We start from the raw sequence: 19,009 nt of genomic DNA, 5'->3' as shown, positions 1-19,009 counted from the left end.
TCTGGTGCAGCTGTCATAGCCATATCTCAGTACTTCAGAATATAATGCCACTCAACTGTTGTAACAATTATTCAAGACACAATCTAGAGTTCTTACTAGGAAGAGGTTTTATTTACTGACTTATGGGACATCACAAGATGAGCAATACAGACTAATAAAGGATAAAGCGGTGTGCTTGCTCAGCATTAACATACCCTTTAAAAGCCCTCTTCATACAAAACATTTGGGATTTTACTACCCCTGTGACAGCCTAGTTAGTGTAACACTTTGGGATATAGGAAGGCTGGGAAACTGTTATCATAATTCTTTTTTGAGTAACACAGGAAGAGACATCCACAATATAGAAAATATTAGGCTTACAGAGAATATTGCACACAAAATTACTAACAGTCCAGTGCACAACGGGAGTAGCCACAAGAAAGCTGAGAGACAGCATGCTGACTTGTTAGGGTGGGAGAATTTTCAGTGTTTATTAACATTTCACAAACACTGCTGTTCACACACTGCTACCAGAGAGATAGCTGTCTTCCTATATCACAGGCTATACCCTTCAGCCAGCTGTGACAGCTAAGGACCCTTCGACTCCTGAGTTTATGGGTGAATTTCTGGGGACGAGAAGGAGCCGTCAACAGTTCAAACTCACCTCAAGTAAAACCAGAGTAAATTCCCTGGTTTGTTTACTCTTTATCTTGAGAGAAGGTCAGGTTTATCACTGCTTTCCCTTGACAAGTTGTCATTAGAAAATACAAAGCCATTAGCCAAAAAAGAAGGCAGTGGCATGTGCCTGCCTTGAAACTCCACAGGGCAGCTACACCTAGGTAACTACATTGAAGGCCAATCCCCCAGAATTAGGTTTCTAAATTGATCATGCAAAACAGGTACTTTGAAATCCCAGAACACAACATTTTTAAACTCTCCTGCTATTTTAACTGTTGGTTTCTCGCCTTTCTAGGGGAATCACACCACAAAGGAATTTTAATTAGACACTTCTCCTTTACTCCAAGCTGAATGGCAGGAAATAATCAATGCCTTGATGAATAAACTGTCAATCAAAGCATATCCCTCCATTTGGTTACCATGATTTTCCTCAGCCAGAAGAGCACTATGAAAGAATACTCCTGTTATTAACCCTATCTGCACTGCAGTGTCAGGAATGGGCTGAGTAAACCATTTTCCATCTACCCTTAACACCACTGATCAAATTGCGTCTCACAACAGTAATCTTTTGTTTTAGTCTCTCACTCTGCCACTTCAGACACCCTAAGAAAAACATTTTTCAGATGATTCTTTTTCTACTGAGCCATTTCTAGCAAGCTAAGTGCTAATCATACTGATCCATTTTGCAATATAAAAATATTCAATTAAGGTGCACACAACATTAATGGTGATTACTAGAGATCAAATTTAAGGGCAGCCAGAAGTGACTTATCTATGCTCAAGTCTGCTGACCCCTTCATTCCTTGCCAGAGAATGGGAAGGAACAGATTAATCAAACACAATTGCCATATGTTTACAATTATTATTTTTTTTGGTAAGCAATCAGACATCTGCACTAAGAAAAGCACTGACAAGTTGATGAGTGATTTTCTCGGCATCCATGGCTCAAAAAAATCTCGTTTGTAATCAAACCGCAGCAAATAGCTGTAGCTCTACCAGTCACCACAGCTTAAAGGAGGACATGACATGAGCAGTGAGCAACTACTACTCCAAGGACGTATTCCCCTGCTGCTGGAAAACCTTTTGACTGAATCATACTGGTTTAGGGTTGCTGGACTCAGTGGAACAGAAAGGGAGATGTGTAAGACACATCAGAGAACATCTTTAACATCTGGCCTATATTTTCAAGTTCTAAGTCTAAAACATTCTTAATAAGACCTTTGCCTGAAATAGCTTGGTGATTTATAGTAAAATTCAAGTAGTGAAAATTATTTTTCCCCCCTCACAGGCTTCATTAAGGGGGAGATGGGAAAGAATAAACATGCTGATGAGAAGAAACTTATATTAGCGGATTGACAGAGACAGTTTTGTGGATGACGATACAACTGAACTTATTTATTTTTAATCATAATGTATTAACCTGTGGCAGAGAAAGCCAAAGTCAGCAATGCATTTAAGGAAGTCTTTAAATCAAAGCAGACAAACACTACTGGCTACTACCATCAGATCATTAAAATGCTTAGAATTAAGCACAGACTTAACACAATGTTGAATTGTGGCCTTAACATCACCAGAGCAGAAAAGCGGGAAATCCAGAATACGTTTAACTAATATTTTACACAGATGTTCTATCACTGCAGGATTCTGAACTGTTTGGAAAACTACATTCCTACATTCCTCTGGAAAGAAGGCTGTGGGTTTAAATTTAGGAATTTCACCTTTAGTGAGTGACAGTTGAGTAGGATGGTCAGACGGTGTAGTTTACAGGAATAAACCCCAGCCTGAATGGCTGCCATTGTGTCCCAGCAGATTATGTAGAACAAAGATTTTGACCCAGTTCTGGCATGAGGGTTGTTTAAAGCTCAACCTACAGCTGACTGGCTGTCCTCTTTTTACATTTTTCCCTTTCCAATGCATTTTTTTTTTAATTTATTTTCCATTCTAGGCATGCTGCAAGGGACCCTTCCTGATGAAATGGATGCATTCACCAGCATCTGGCACATTTTAAACCCTAGAACTTTCAGATCGTGCAGAGACCACCATCTCTCTGCAAAGGCCATTATAGCAACAAAAGCAGTGTCCCTGCAGTCAGAATCTGTCCCTTGTGAGGGGAAAGCAGGAGGAGGAAAGAAGATAGGTTAAATAGGCCCAATTTTTCTAAGGGTCAGCTACTTACACTGCTAGAAATCTAGCATACTGTGCCATGTAGAGCATGCAGACTGGAAACCAGCAGGTAGACAAATAAGTGAGCCTATTCACAATCCTACTACTGAACTGTCAGAGGATTGCCTCAAAAGCCATATTACACGGGGACCTAAACAACAGGTGGGTTTGTGGAGCTTCAGGATTACTCACTTAATCTTCTTAAAGAATGAAATAGAACAGCCATAGAGGGGTCTTACAGAGGAAGATCACAAAGTTCATCAGCTGAGATGTGATTATAAGAGAGCTAATCAGTTTAGCCACAAAGTAGATGATGCTATTTGTTCTTTGGAAAGCTCCTCATCTTCCTTGGAGATTCTCTTTTCTCCCCTTTCCCTGTCCTTGTCCCCTTTCTGTTTATTCCCTTTTGTCCATATCCACAGATTAACACATTAGCTTAAATATTTCGTTTTAACCAACAAAAACCAAGAACACATTAAAAATATTTCCTACATACCAGTGGCACTCCAATGCAGTACAGTAAGAACCTTAAAAATCTAGGGGAGGATCACTCAAAATTATAATTCCTATTTGTAATTATCACATCCATTTGCATCCATGTTCACTGTGGTGTTGTACTCAGTTTTCAGTGGAAACCAGCTCCAAAGGTTGCATAGCAGGCAGTGTCATAAAACTGCTGAGTTGCCGTACACCTGTATGGCTAGTCCCTCCAGAAATCCATCAGCCCACAGAAAATACATTGTTTTATGTTGTAGCAAGGTAAAGTACTGTTAACACGTCCTCTCCATGTCCAGGGTTCTCCAGAAACTTTGCTCTCCTGTCAGGGACTATTTTCACATGCCCAGATGCTCATTTAAATAAGACCTTTCAGACCATGCAGTAGCACACTCCTCCACAGAAAGTCAATCCTTTCATCTTATCATGAGCAATCTTTAACTACAAACAGAAATAGCACCTACTGGACAAAATGAAAGTGGAAACCTTCTTGACAGTGTGATCGTTGCCCCTTATTTTCTGTTCCAACCTGAATCCTAAACTACAACTCCAGAGGACTTTCTTTTAAGATTACCAGAACCCAAGTAGTAATAGCTGCAGGATTCATTATCTGAACACACATTTGTTGGATTTAATTTAAAATCACGCATTTGTTTCACTTACCAGTCAGTAAACAATCAGCTTTCTGTAACTCCTCCAGTGTTCAGACTTCATAGCAACATCCAGAAGTCAAAACCACTTACACTGCCAGAAACTATACAACCCCCCTACTGTTTGGGGGTTTTGTTTTATCTTTTTCCCCCCCACACTTTTTTTGTTTGCTCCTGTCTAAATCCTGTTCCTAAAATCTCTAACTTGGCAACAATAGCCTTGAGGGTTCCCTGATATCACTTAGGAAATGACCTGATTGGCCACAGCAAAATCACTCCCACCTGCAGCTTGATAAGGATCAGGTGAGTCAATCAGCTGCCAGACTTTGGGTCTTGTTTTGTCATCTCATAGATTGAAGAGCCTTTACCACCTGGGATTATTCCCACGTCACGCTACTTAGATACATTATGGCCCTACTTTGGGGAAAATCCTAATAGTTCATTTTTTCCATATTCTTTTTTTCTTTTCATTTTACACTAACACTCATTGAATCAATATCATGACAATCCATAAAACAGCTGTAAAAATAATAGACTAGATTGCTAAATCTCTGTGAGTCAAAGATGTTTTTTCAGAGTCTAACAGGAAATCTAAGTTGATATAACTTGCATAATAAAATTTCAGCTTCTATTTATTTTTATTTTATTTTTAGTTTGAGTTTGGTTTAAGTTTAAGGTTGCAGAAGGCTCCTCTGTTTGCTATGTTTCAAAAGTCACATCATATTAACTCTAAAATAGTTAATAATGTTTAACCATTAGGACCAATTTAAATGAAACTACAGACCTGCTCAGCTGCTTTCCCAGCATCCGTCCCAGTTCCCTGTGCAAGGGTAGCTAACCCGCGTTACCTCCACGTGTAGCAGAGGCAGAGATGGGCAGAAGTAGCTTGTCACCTGGTTCCAGGATCACGAATGACCACCATGGGTGTGCTCTGTGGGAAATTAGATTTTGCATGTGCATTTACACACCAGGTTGAGAAATTACGCGACAGAGATCTCCAGTAACACTTCTACACTCAAGAGAAGACTTGGGTGGGAGTTACCTCTTTAATAACTGAGAGAAATTTTTTAAAGTGCAACATTTATGGCTATTCTTATCTTTAGAGAAGGATTCTGTAAACAGAGTGTTTTATCTATGCCTTTCAGAGAATACTGATTCAAGACAAGTTAAATCAGTTCTCCACTTCCATGGTCTTACTCCTTGGCTGGTACTATTTATTACAGGGATCTAGCAACACCTTGACTCTGGACCACTACACTGCAACAATTATGTTTGCCTTTTTTTTTTTTTTAGGTTTTCTAATTTTTCTAGTTCTGCAGCCCACCTCCTCTCCGGGAAGCATATAAACACATGCACTGTGTTTAAGTGTTCTCCTAAGGATAATTCCTTGAGTCAGGACTTGAAGCTTCAATCATACATTTCTTATGCATACATTTCTTTGTGACTGAGATGACATAACTCAATGTTAGCTCCCATGAACAAGCTGTTTACTTTGTCACCTCAGAGGAGTGGCATTAGCCTGTGAAAACTCACAATATCAAACCATCCTCCTAAGGTCACTGGGAAATTCAAAGGAATTCTAAATATGAGAATATTGTTTATGTAGCTATGTAGAGCATTCTACTTGCTGGATATTATTTCTGAGATTAAATTAAAACGATAAAAAAAATTGTCATGCATTCCTATAGTCTCTTCATAGAGGCTTTATGATCAACTCTGATGGCATTTTTTGTATGCAAGTAATCTTGCCTAACTAGGCAGCCAAACTTATGCAAAACCACAATTTTTTTCAGTGAGCTGTTAAATAAAAAGACTGAATCTGTAGTCTTTATTGAAAAACAAAACCAGTACTTGTCTAAAAATGTTCAGTGTTACAGGAATTGTATGAAGGGAACCAAAATCTGAATCCAAAACTATTTCTCTTTAATATACACAATACTCTAGATTGCCTGTCAGGCTGGGGAACACTGCAGATATGAATGCAGCCAGTGCATATGTTGGCTTTCTAAATAAAACCTGTCAGCTTCATATTCAAGGGTCTGTTTTCCATGTCTGTCTTCTCAAGCTAACCTCTCTCAGCACTCTACTGTAAATTAAAAAGCGAAGTTCCCAGGAGTGTGGCTGTTGCTCAAGAGCAGAGACAGCACTACAGATTTTTTATGACTTCCACTGTCTCAGGCATGAACTTAGGTGGGCTGTGAGGAAGAGCTGTGGGGATGTGCCCCGCTCCCAGGGCTGTGTGCTGGGGCGCTCTGCACCACTCCCCTCCATAAACCAGCTCTTCCCATCTCAGCTATTTCAGCCCTGACATCTGAGTTATTTCAGTCCCTGTTGCTGATCTCAAACTGTGTTTCTGGGATGGTCCCTACTATAAATTATCAATCATGGCTGAAATTGTGGTGTCTTTGAAACCAATGACAAAAATCTCAATGAATTTTCAAGATTTTTGCCACCCGGCTAGGAAGGGTAATTTTGTGTTTGTGAGTCATATTTCTCACCAATTAATTGAAAAGTCTCTTTTCTCCTTCTGTATAGACTTGTAAAGGAAGGTCAAGTAGTTAGCTGCTACTAAAAATGTAGGTTCATTTATTTCAAAGCCCACTTGAGTTCCTACTGTTGCCAGACAGTAGGAATTAGTATGTTGCCCATACTAATTGGTTTCAGTATTTCTCTGAGCTCCTCCACCTAACTCCATTGCCTCCTGTCTAATTTAGTCTCAGAAATGGCTTAGGACAGTGTTTGCCTTTCTGCTGCATGTGTACCTAACACGCCGGGTCCCCTCTGTGCCTGGAGCTCCAGGTACAGCAATAATTCGGCTTGGATCTAATAACTCTGGAAGTGAGCAGGTCCACAGGCCATTTCCAGCTCACGTGAGTGAGATCCACGAGCTCAGTGTCAATAAAGTGCCATCCTCTGCTGGTTGCCGTGTTGTTGGTTCGGTGCAGTAGAGTGACAATCTCACAGGCGACTGCAGGCTCTGTCAGAGGGCTTTGGGTCTGAGGTAGAAAGCATGAATTGGACCTCACTGGGTGAGAAGCCAGGCAGGCAGCACAGCGCAAGGTGATGTGTCGATGGTAATCTGCATTACTAAGCCTGTAAGTGGCTTGCAGCAGTTAGAGGGTTTTCACAGTATTTATCTTAAGACCTTCATGTAATGAATTGCAATACTGAAAGTTAATAAGCTTATGTATGTGGATCGTGATTTCTAGACCTTTCTAAGAAAAGGGGGCTCAATCTTCAATCTGATCAGTGGCAAACAGAAATAAGTGCGCTTTAAATACAGCAGCACAATATCAAGATAACCCTGCTGGATCACTCCCTTCACAAAGATGCTGTGGAAATAGGGCCTAAATTCATACCTTGAGAAGCCAAACAGTTACATTACAGTATTATCTTCTTAAATGAAATACTTTGTTAAAGGAATAAAGAGGATACAATCAATTTTTATTGCTCTATCTTGCTTCTAAACTGATTGTAGCTGTAATAAAATTAGGGATCCCATTTCATTTAAAGCAAGGAAAGTAATTTTATTTACTTTTTTCAGTCACACCCCCACACAAGTGCACGCACACACAGAGCAATCAGCTGCTCCACTTGTTAGCTTGCTGATTAAATACTTTGTCACTTAACTCTGAACTAATTAAAGAGAATTGAAGCTGCCTGTGCGTCAGCCAACATGGCATTAACTTTAACTGAAATTTCTGTGCTTCACTCATTCCTTGTCTGCAGAACTGGGGGAGGGAGATCCTTTTTGCTTCTTTTAGCTAGCAGTTCTACTAACAGATCCATCCTCAGCTACTGAGATTTCTTTGGTCAATAACTTTTGATAGCTGTGCTAAAACAATAACGTTTCCCTGTGTCTGCAGTCTTGTCAGCTTTGTGACCCACAAGTGCTCAGCGTGTGTGTGGTGGAAGTGAAAGATGGGTGACAGTTCAATGCTGCAGTTCTAGCTGATATCTGATACACACTAGCGATGTTGGAGGGCACACAGACCCTGATTATCTAACTGCTGAAAATGTTTGTTTGCAAAAATAACTGCTAATTGATAGAACTTGTTCAAAGTCCCAGCTCCTCGTTGCCTAATAATTTGTGAAAATAAAAGCTATTTTTTTAAGGGTGGGTTTTTTATTTCATCTTCATTTTGAGACAGAAATCCCAAAGCCTCAAAGTCTAGGGAAAGTTTTCAAAGTCTTTACATTTGAAAAGTTGTGATTTCTAACCACCAATTTCAAATGTTGTCACCAAAGTGGAATTATAGCCCAAAGAAAACATACAGCCCAGAAAAAGCTGTCTCATTCCAAAGTTAACTACCCTAAACATATGCATTTGTCCTCTACCCTCCAAATGAAATACTGACAAATGAAGTATAGATTGGTTAGCTGCGTAGGTATGTGTCTGTGTTTGTTGTTTATGGAGCTGATAAATTAATCTAGACTGACGCTTAGACTATACGTATTTCACCCTCACGTTTTTTGGAATATAGTTAAACAGATGGTGCATGAACATCACAATATATTCTCAGGTTCCCAGAAGGAGTTAACAATTTCTTTAGAATGGCAGCTCATGATGTATCATAACTAAGGTTGTGTCACCCTTTTCCCTGTAATCTGTGATTTTCAAGGGTTTATGATGTAACTATAAAAATTCATTCAAGCTAGAAAAAATAGCTTGAAACCAAGAGCTCAGTTTGTTGAGAAGCGTCAAGCAAGCCATCCCGTTTTCCCCATAAATTCATACAGATTGGGGGGGGGAAGTTTCTAGAGCTCCTAAAAATAAATGATTTACAGGAGGTAAATACTTCTTATTTTTATGTCAAATTTTAAAAAGGTTTACTGCATGCCAAACAGTTTTTTTAATACACCTGTGCACATTATAAGCCAACAAAAGCTGGGAAGCTCAAAATAAAGAGCAATACTCTTTCTTAGTCAAAGCATGTTTTTTAGCATTTGAATTGAAGAGACTTCAGAGTCTAGAAATTAGGTTTTTTAAAATATCCATACAGATTGTACATCCCAAAGTTTGTTTTTTCCATATCATCTACCAGTTTCAACTACTTTAGTCTCTACCCTAGGATATTTAAAGGCAGCAGTAAAAAAAAATAATAGAATTCATTAATATTGGGTGTGGCCAGTGCTATCAGGTTGTAGAAGCATCATCTTGCTGTCGCTACAAGATGGGTTGATTCCACTTCTGTTTCATCTCCCTTCCACAGGTGAAAACAGAAGCAGAATAAGGTTTGGAGAAAGGAAAGTATGATCTTTCCTTGAGCTTTTAAATCTATTGTCACACTGGCAAAATTTTGTTTGGAATTTTATTCAGGATAGGTTCAGGTATGTACATACAGACTCAAGCACACATACCTTTTGCTACTGTAATTTGTTTTAAATAAATCAAGCCTGCTCTGCCAAGCATCCCTTGTTGCCTGTCTCTGTGTAGAGCTATATCCCCCTCAAAACTTGCTCTCTTTAATTCCACGAGCCAACCTGTGCTTTACTTCCTTTTGAAAGCACTGCAGGTTAGACGGCAGAGGAGATGAGAGAAAACAAAACCATGCACCATTTCAGAGCTGCCTCCCCTATCATTGCACTCTCTGCTGTCTCTCCAGTTTCCATCTCCCGCATGTTCCTTGTCATTTTTTTCTTATGGTTGTGTTTTGGGTTTTTTTTTGTCTGAGTCTGTAGAATAGGGATTCTCTGTAAAATTCCTCAGACGCCCATACGAATTGTTTAAATGCATATTGTTTAAATGTGGCTTTGGTAGAAAGACACATGATGGCATGACTGTGCCAGCAACATAACAGACCCTGGCAACCGCAGCACCAACAAACCCCCAGAAGATGCTGATGAGCAGCGCTGCGAGTGCCAGCCCCAGACAGCCAGCATGGCACAGGGAGCCAGGGCAGCCGGGGGAAATTACTGGGGGGGCGGGCTAATTGTAGCAAATTCTCTTGACTGCAGAACAAAATTACCTGCAGTGGGAGGCCTGGGACACGTCACTAGCTCTGCTGAGACACTACCCAGCACTGCCATTCAGGCTACGGATGAGTCACTTTGCTTTGCCTGGCTAAAACACGGACTTGTCCCAAACAGCCCCTCGGCATGCCCCTGTCAGGAACACGAGTGGCAGAAAAGCCACAGGAGTGTACAGGCAGAGCTGTCTGGCCCATAAATGGACAAAACAGAGGAAAAACAACCATCGCAGTCTTACACCCTTGGCCTCCTGCTGTCCTAAGACCCCAGGAGGCCACAGAGCTACATAAGTGCAGCAGAAACAAGCAACCAGCTGTGACCCGGATTGTGTATTACCCACCCTGTGGCAGCCCCGGGGCTCAGCTGTGGTCCCTGGTACGAGGCTGTCTGCTCTGAACATCCGGGCAATCCTCAGCTATTCCTTTATGGCAAGTTCTGGTTGGGCTGCACCGAAACAGATGTCAAAAACGGGCTTCAGAGGACACGTTTAGTACAAGATAATAGTTATATGCACACAAGAGTAGAAAAAAAAAGCTTGACATCTGTTGCAAAACACCATTAGTTAGGTATTACTTTAAATGATGAATCCTGGTCCATTCCCATCTGAACAACTGACAAATGCACTGTTACAATCAGGTTGGATTTGGGGGGTTAAAGGTGTTGGGCTTTTTTTGATCACGACACTTCGTTTTAATTACAGTCTATTAAGACTTTTTTATTAGTTTATTAAGACTTTGGCTTGTTTTCTGCATGAGTACTTCTATTGAACGTAAAACAATGGCATTAGGAGTAAAATACACTAATACAGCCCTTTGAAAGTGCAGGCTTAATTTGAGCTCTTTGTGATTATTTAAGTGATGAAAGACACTTGTCCACAGCATCCTGGCTTATTCAGATGGTTGATTGCTACATGATCACGATTTCTTTTGTTTTCCTCACTCAGCATATGTTCCATGCCTTGTAAACTGCATACCTGTAAGAAGCATCCTATCTTGTTTAGATTAGAGGGATTCGTACATACTGTGCTCTTTTTCTGAACAGATTTGCCTGGAACGCTTTCAGGCTGACATTAACAAGATAAGGCAATATGCAATAGAGATGTACTATACTATTTAGAATCATCTTTGAGCCTAATTGTGTGCAAGTCTGGGTTAGTTTTATTCATTTAATGCAGGGCCTCACCCATCTATGGTGTTAGTGATGGTCAGTGATGTTTTACTAACAAATTTCGAACAAAGTTTTCCCCTGATTTCCCCTGAAATCTGTTGCCTTGGCATGCTGAAGGAAAAACTTGGTTCAACAGTTCCTTAATTATAATATTGTAAGGATACTGCAGTTCTTGTATGCACAGCTGTAGGATAGAATAAGACAATGTAGGGTTAAAGGCTTCCCAAAACTGATAAAAAATAGTTCACTTTATATACTCAGTGCTTATCCAGTGAAATCAAGAGAAACTATTTACACAACTGACAGTAGAATTTGTTCTTATTTATAATACCCCAGGAAAAAAAATATTAAAAATCGGAGTACAATTGGTTTTGAGGACAAATCTTTTGGGGCAAACACTGTCTTCTCACACAGTACCCAAGACACACTGAACCCAAGTCATGACTCCAACTTTTAGGAACTGGCATAAAGAAGAATAACACAATGATGTACATTATGCCTAGCGTGTGACATCCTGTGGTGTCTTAGCTGACACCTTGCATGTGGACTACCTATTGCTTAAACCCTTTAGAAGAGGTGAAACACCAAGATTACCTGTTTCAACCAGCCTACTATGCACGTCATTTAATATTTTTAAGATCCTTACTTTGACAATTGCAATTCGTCACTGCATAAAATATGGGAAATGTCACTTATTTAAAAAGGGTATATTTAACACACACAGAAACTGCATTCAAATGCAGTTAAGGTTGTGACAAGCCATGAAATGTGTAAAATTACAAATAATGCAAAATGGGCTTCTTAGTCAGAGAAATTAAAGGTTTCAAAGTGCATGAAACCTTTGCCTCCTCCCCATGTAACGCAGCAGTGTAGAGCTGGTGGCAGCCTGAATAGCTGGTAGTTTGCTATGCCATTGGTAAAGAAAAAAATGTTTCTTTTTACTCTCTCTTTCTATAGAAAATTATATTCAATTTTAGTTTAATGCAGCGCAAGTATCAAGTTTATTCTTAGCAACATGTCTCTTCAGTCATGTTGTGAAAGTAATTGTAACACAGGGAATATGGAAAATGTTACTAGTAAGAATAACATCTTACTTTTACGCAGATCATTTCGTCCAGAAGGGTGCCTAGTCACTTTTGCAAGCCATTGGCAGCATCCTGTTCTCAGCCCCTCAAGGCAGCGTGCAGCCTCAACATGCAGCTGTGGCTGCACATGAGGAGCTGGGGCAGAAGGATCCTGGCGGCTCAGCACAGATGAAGAATTCATCCTGATGAAAGTCACAGCCTCTCTGAGAATTTGAGATCTGAAATTTGCTTTTACCTTTACCACTACAAAATGCTTTACCTCTTATCATACCCATCCCTCAGTGCCTTCTGGGAAAATATAGAAACATAGAATCATAGAATGGTTAGAGTTTGGAACGGACCTCGAAGATCATTGATTTCCAAACCTCCTGCCATGGGCAGGGACACCTCCCACTAGACCAGGTTGCTCAAAGCCTCATCCAGTCTGGCCTTGAACACTTCCAGGGATGGGGCATCCACAACTTTTCTGGGCAACCTGTTCCAGTATCTCACCACCCTCATAGTAAAGAACTTATTCCTAATATCTAATCTAATTCTACCTTCTTCCTATCCTTCCCTCATCCTATCACTAGATTCCCAGATAAAATCCTTCTTACCTTTCCTGTAGGCCCCCTTTAAGTACTAGAAAACCACTATATGGTCTCCCTGGAGCATCCTCTTCTCCAGGCTGAACCACTCCAACTCTCACCCTGTCCTCATAGGAGAGGTGCTCCAGCCCTCTGATCACCTTCATGGCCCTCCTCTGGACTCAATCCAACAGGTCCATGTCCTTATTATGCTGGGAGCCCCAGAGCTGGATGCAGGGCTCCAGGCGGGGTCTTAAAAGAGCGGAGTCAAGGGCAAGAACCATCTCCCTCGATCTGCTGGCCACAATTCTTTTGATGCAGCTCAGAATGTCATGGGCTATCTGGGCTGCAAGCGCATATTGATGGGTCATGTTGAGCTTGTCATCCACCAACACCCCCAAGTCCTTCCCCTCAGGGCTGCTCTCAACCATTCACCACCAAGCCTGTATTTCTGTTTGGTATTATGACAACCCAGGTGCAGGACTTAGCACTTAGCCTTGTTGAATTTCATGAGCTTTGCACAGGCTCACTTCTCAAACCCTTGGCATTTCTGCTGAAATCTTAGGTCTTCTTGTGGAACTGTAGCCATGATGCTTTCAGCCTCTGCAGGCTGTTAAACCTGTGAAAAGGACACTGGAAAAGACTGCAAGATGGACAATTGGCTCAGGGACAGAGAGCTTTCCGAGGACAGTTTGTACTCAAGTGTCATGGATCCTTTTCCTGATTTAAGAGTGAAATACATCTGGATCAGCTGTTCTTTAAATAGCAGAGGAAAATTTGGGCACACTGCTGTGGCAGTAGGACTCCTTCAGCAACATTACTTAAGGCTTTATCACTTCTTTTTTTACGCAACTATTGTCCACCAAAGTACCTGCTTATCACTGTGGTTGGCTCTGATAAGTGTATACCCTAATAAAATGCAATATTATGAGACAATTCTGCTTGCATACAAAGTATTATACCATGCTAAAATTCTTGCTGTGGTCACCAATGAAGCAGTGCAATTACCTGCTTAGAATCTCTGAGAGGGAAAAATATAAATTAGTAAATTATTATGTAATTAGAATGTTCCATGTCTTCCAAACAACGGTATTTTCAGCAGGCTGGTTTAGTAGCAAGTTCTTATCAAAGGTGTTTTAATGTTGAGTGGAAGAGCCTGATCATTATCTTTCAAAAGTAGAACTTCAGGTTTCAAAGCATTCTGCCCTATAGAGCAAAGTGTACCTTTCAATTCCAGGCAAGAAGTCAGAAAGTATACAGAACGGCCAAGAACCAAGATGTAAAAATGCCCATGGATGCAGGAGGACACAAGGGGTCATCAGATCAAATGCAGACAAAATGTTCTGAACTGGCCAAGAGGATTCCCCTGGAGCAGAACAGAAAGGACAGAGAGGTACAGACTTTTGAGGAGCCAAAAAAAAGAAATGAGCTAGATGAGCAAAAATGTTAACAAACAGGTCCTAAGCTAATGGACACAACTGAAGAAGGCAAAGGATTGTGCATATTGATGAGGGCACCTGGGTAGGCACTCAAGCTCCTGTGCAGCCAACATCGTGTTGGGGGAAAAGTAAGCCTTTACACTGACAAAAACATGCATCTTCCTCCCTTTTGGCTTTTATCATTTATTCAATTTTCTGGCTAGAAATAAATGGTTTGGCCACAATAAATTGTCAAGAGAAATAACATCTGTTATGGAAGGCAAATTGGCAAAGACTACATTAAAGTGGGGTTTGAATAATGGTTGTTTTCTTCAAAATCTAGACTATTTCCAATTTTTTTATAACTATGGATATAATTAATGAATTCATATAAAATCAGGCCACACACTGTTTTTATTCCTGGGCTTGGACTTCAGCTATAAACAGCTATATCTGAACATACATTCTGATGAGAATTAGGCCTAAATTGCAGTCTCCAAAATTCTTCATCAAATTGGAGAAGACTGTTAGGGCTTTATTTGCCTCAATTTTATATTTGTTTTTCACCTTAATAAATTCTATGGAGTTGTTTCAGATTTATCCTTATGGCCTTACAAAGAAAACCCTTGTACAAAGTCTGGTCCCAGATAGCAGCTTGCTATCTTGTTCTAAATTTACTTGTCATATTGACCTAGTATTCATAGTCCTATTTCTATTCCTAATTTTCACCAGAAGTATATCAGCCACAAATGTGGTAAATACACATGCATATGCTGTATTTCTATTTATTGTACCATGGAAAAGTACTTTATGCTGTAATAAAAACAAGTGTATATATAGTAGGAAGCATTAAAATGTAGGATCTGTCACTATGTTTTGAAGAAACACTTCCTCTTTCAGCTTTTGTGGGCCTATACCTATTCTAATAACCACCACATCAGGAAAGTGATTCCAGTTATGTATATTCCTGATATCAACACCTTTACTGGAACAATGCAGTGTAAACAACATAGGCAGCAACACAAATTCTCTTTTTTATGCATTCTATTAATATATGGCAATGTTAAGTTTGCATTTAAACCAGACTCCTTTCAAAGAGTTGAGAGGATACAAGTAGAATATACGCTCATCCCTGCACAAGTTTCTAATGCCTGCTCAGGATTCTGGTGAAAGCAGCAGCACTGGCGGTGATGCTCAAGACTTTGGTTTATGTTTACAAAATTCAAAAGATGAAATTACAGTCACAGCATATATGTATACTGGGGGAAATAATTTACTACAAAAAAGTACTACAAAAGCTGCTCTTATCCTTCCCCTAGTTGTTCTATTAGCATCCTCCTCTCCCCATTTTATAAACTCCAAACAATAAATTGCCACAATGAATCTATGTGGCTTTTTCCTAAATTACAACTGTTTTGAATTTAGCTTCTTGTATGATTACCCAGGGGAGCTGCCATCTTCCTGTCCCTTTACACTCCTTGAGTGAGATTTTTGCCCAAGGGAGACCTACCGCTTGCTAAAATGTAATTCAGATTTTTCATTGTAAGTGAGTCAGTAAGGCTTCGCGTAAGTCAAAGCATAGAAATGCCAGTCAGTGCACTCTGCAGCTTTGCAAGAGGTTTTCCCCATCGTGATTTGTTGGTAAATTAGTAGGAAGCATTATAAAATGTATCAACCAACACATTTTGGCAATTAAAGAAATTCAAGGTTTCCCAGGTCCCCAGTGATTCTTCTCTGTGGGAAGATCAAATCCGGGCAGGGGACACTGGGCAATGGGCTCACATCTGAGGGCAGAGCTGTTTGAACCTGACCCTCCAGCGCCGGCTGTGACAGAAGTTGTTCACACTCCTAGTTGTGGTTTTCTGTTGCCACACTACATCTTCAGAAGGGTTAGGCAGACTGCAGCTTCAGGTTTTGTAGGCTAGCACTTTCAACAGTATTTTAACATGATATAACATTGTAACTGTAGTTCTTGTTCCAATTTCACATCTTTTTGGCTGAAAGATTCTTCCTTTGGAAAATACAGCATTGTCAATGCATTGTTTCTCCGCAGGAATAACTCAATTTTGTTTAAAGGTCTTCATCTTCCAGCCAGGGCAACTGAAGACCAATTGCTTCAAAATCACATTCAAAAAGAGTTTTTATTTTAAATAAAAATTTGAAACAATGATTTCCAGCCAGGGCAACTGAAGACCAATTGCTACAAAAACACATTCGAAAATAGTTATTATTTTAAATAAAAATTTGAAACAATGGGGTTTTTTTATTTTTGCTTGTTGATTCTAAATGGGAAATTTGATTTTAACATGTGAAATTGCTTCTGACTGATGGAGCAGTCAGCGCCTCCTGCTTTGGCATTTGTGATATAAAACTTTTTGGAAGTTTTTTCTCTTGCGGAACTGTTGAAAAATATCAACTTTCATTCTAATTTGAGCCTAAGGTAGTACCAAATCATAACCATTCTCCCATGAAAGGATGATCCGATTTCAGATGCGGAATGGGAGCAGAGAGGGAACAGTAAATTACTGCCATGAATAAGCACAGGAACTGCTCATGCTTTTCTGATTTTTTTGCCATTTACTGCCATATATACTCATCCGTGTGTTTTACCTGAGCACACTGCCTTTTTAAATGAGAATTATGCACACAATTTATTCCAGTTCCACACTAATGCAGGTTTTACACTCAGCATTTAAAGGCAGAGTGTAAAATTTTGCATTTTGCATCTAACTAGTTTGGGGAAATAAAGCGGAAGAGTCAGCAATGTCCTACAATGCCTGCGAGAAGCCCCTTGCCCAGCCTGGCTACGTACCCCGTCACGTTGAAGGCACATCCAGCAGCGAGGTACGGCGAGCGGTGCCAGCGACACAAGGCTGGCAAACCACGCCTGAAGCTCGCTGCGGTTCACTGATTCACAAGGCAGAGGGGAGACCATGTCAACAGCTCCTGAAAACCGTGCCACTGAGCCACCAGGAAAAACAGCTTCTTCCAGGAACAGGGTCTGCCACAGCGTTGCTGTTTCGTCAGGAACGCAGCTAGAGCCCCAGGGAGGCGGGAAGAGGTGGGCAGCTGGCACCCTGCGTCGCTCCAGCCTTCTTCTCCTTAACCTTCAGAAAGATGTGGGAAGAGGGAAGGTGGTACCGATCAAACGGGGCCCTCCAAGGGCTGATTCGTAGGTGCATTGCCCCTGCCCCTCAGGCCCAGCTCCTGCCTTGCTCCCGTGCAGGGACCCTGGCTGGCACGTCTGAGAATGGCAACACCATGAAAAAGAGCCATGTCGGGATGCTTCAGCTCCAGCTCCTGCTGCTTTCCCAAAATAAAAAAGCCTGTGAGAGGAAGAGTCAGAGATGCAGTTGAATGTTTCAGGAGCAACCCCAGTGCCTGTGCGGGAGGGAGGCGGCTGTGCCGCCAGGCAGCCCAGCTTCGGGGGGAAACACAAAGCCAAGGTCCCGGGGACAGTGATTGCTGAAGAGCCCGCGGCATTTTCTGCAAGTGTGGGAGTGTTAAACATAACAGTATCTGGGAGAAATTTCAATTTGGATAAACTAAATTACTGCTGGATTTACAGTTGGATGCAGAATTATTTCTTCTTTCTCTGCCAAATTGTTCTGTGGCATTTCTGAGCTACTGTGGCCCAGACCAGAAGCAGGTGAAATGATTCCTGCCTCAGGATGAAAAGTGCCTTTTCATTCTCTCTCTTTTTTTTTTTTTTAACTCACAGAGCAGGTAAAATTGAAATCTAGAAGTTGTGATATGATACCTATTCAGTCTATTTTGTATACAATTAAAGCAATACCGTGTAGGACTGGAGTGCTGTTATGGTGTACTTTATTTCTAACAGTAATTGTGAGGAGGTGACCTGCAGCTCAGCTCTGGGATGAGTAAAACCATTATATTCTAAAAGGAGACACAGAGAGGTTATTGTCCAGCTGGAAACTTGTATCCCTCTTGTTCAAGAATTTTTGTCTTCGTTACTGTTTCTTTTCTTGTAGATTTGTCACTGTTACCTTTGGCATTCAATGGAACCTACAGACCAAGTAACCTAAAAGGTATAGCTTCTATTTATTTTAAAAGATGGTAAGCTACTTCCTTGCTGTCCACACGGAACCGCTAGGTATTTTGTTAATAAACACAGTTATAATGGGTGCACTTAATTTCTCTGTGTGAAGCAAGGCAGGTAAAAACATTAGAATTAGAAAATGCCTTTCAAAAAGCTTCTGCTTGTGACCTGCAAAATACAGCGAGTTTGGTTTACTTGTGATATATGGGCAGCTACTAAATTGAATTAGGTGTTTCAGATATATTTTATGCATTGGGCCAAAGTCTGAGCATCTGGAAAAAAAAAAAAAAGAAAAAGTGCTTCACTTGATATACCCATACAAACAGAACAATAATAAAGGGAAGCTGAAACTTAATTTAAATATTTCTAAAGGTGTGTGGTGTGTGAATTTGTCCTATGTACACCTCTATGGTACAGAAAGAAAAAATATTTGGTGCAGGAATACTAAATTACAAACCACTCTATTCTCTGATGAAAAGCGAGAGAGAGTGTGACTACCTGAGTTGTGCTTCTTATTGGCTCCTGTATCATTGATTCCTTTTGGCAGTTTCCATCTAAAACACAATTAAGTTGTTCAATCTTCATCATCATGCTACCTGCCAAGCTTTGCACTGCCTGAATTGCGCTGCTTTGTTTGGAAAGAATTAAAAGTTATGTACTAGAAAGGGTGAAAGTGTTTGATACTCACGTTTCAGAGTAAGAGGCTGTTCTCACAGTCAGCTATCAGAGTATCAAGAACACACTATTGTTGGGTGTGCTGTATATAAGAATTCATGAA

Source organism: Calidris pugnax, unplaced genomic scaffold (assembly GCF_001431845.1).
Source record: "Calidris pugnax isolate Ruff unplaced genomic scaffold, ASM143184v1 scaffold63, whole genome shotgun sequence".
NCBI classification, from domain to species: domain Eukaryota; kingdom Metazoa; phylum Chordata; class Aves; order Charadriiformes; family Scolopacidae; genus Calidris; species Calidris pugnax.
The sequence above is the reverse complement of the archived record's forward strand: the minus strand, read 5'-3'. Positions refer to the sequence as shown.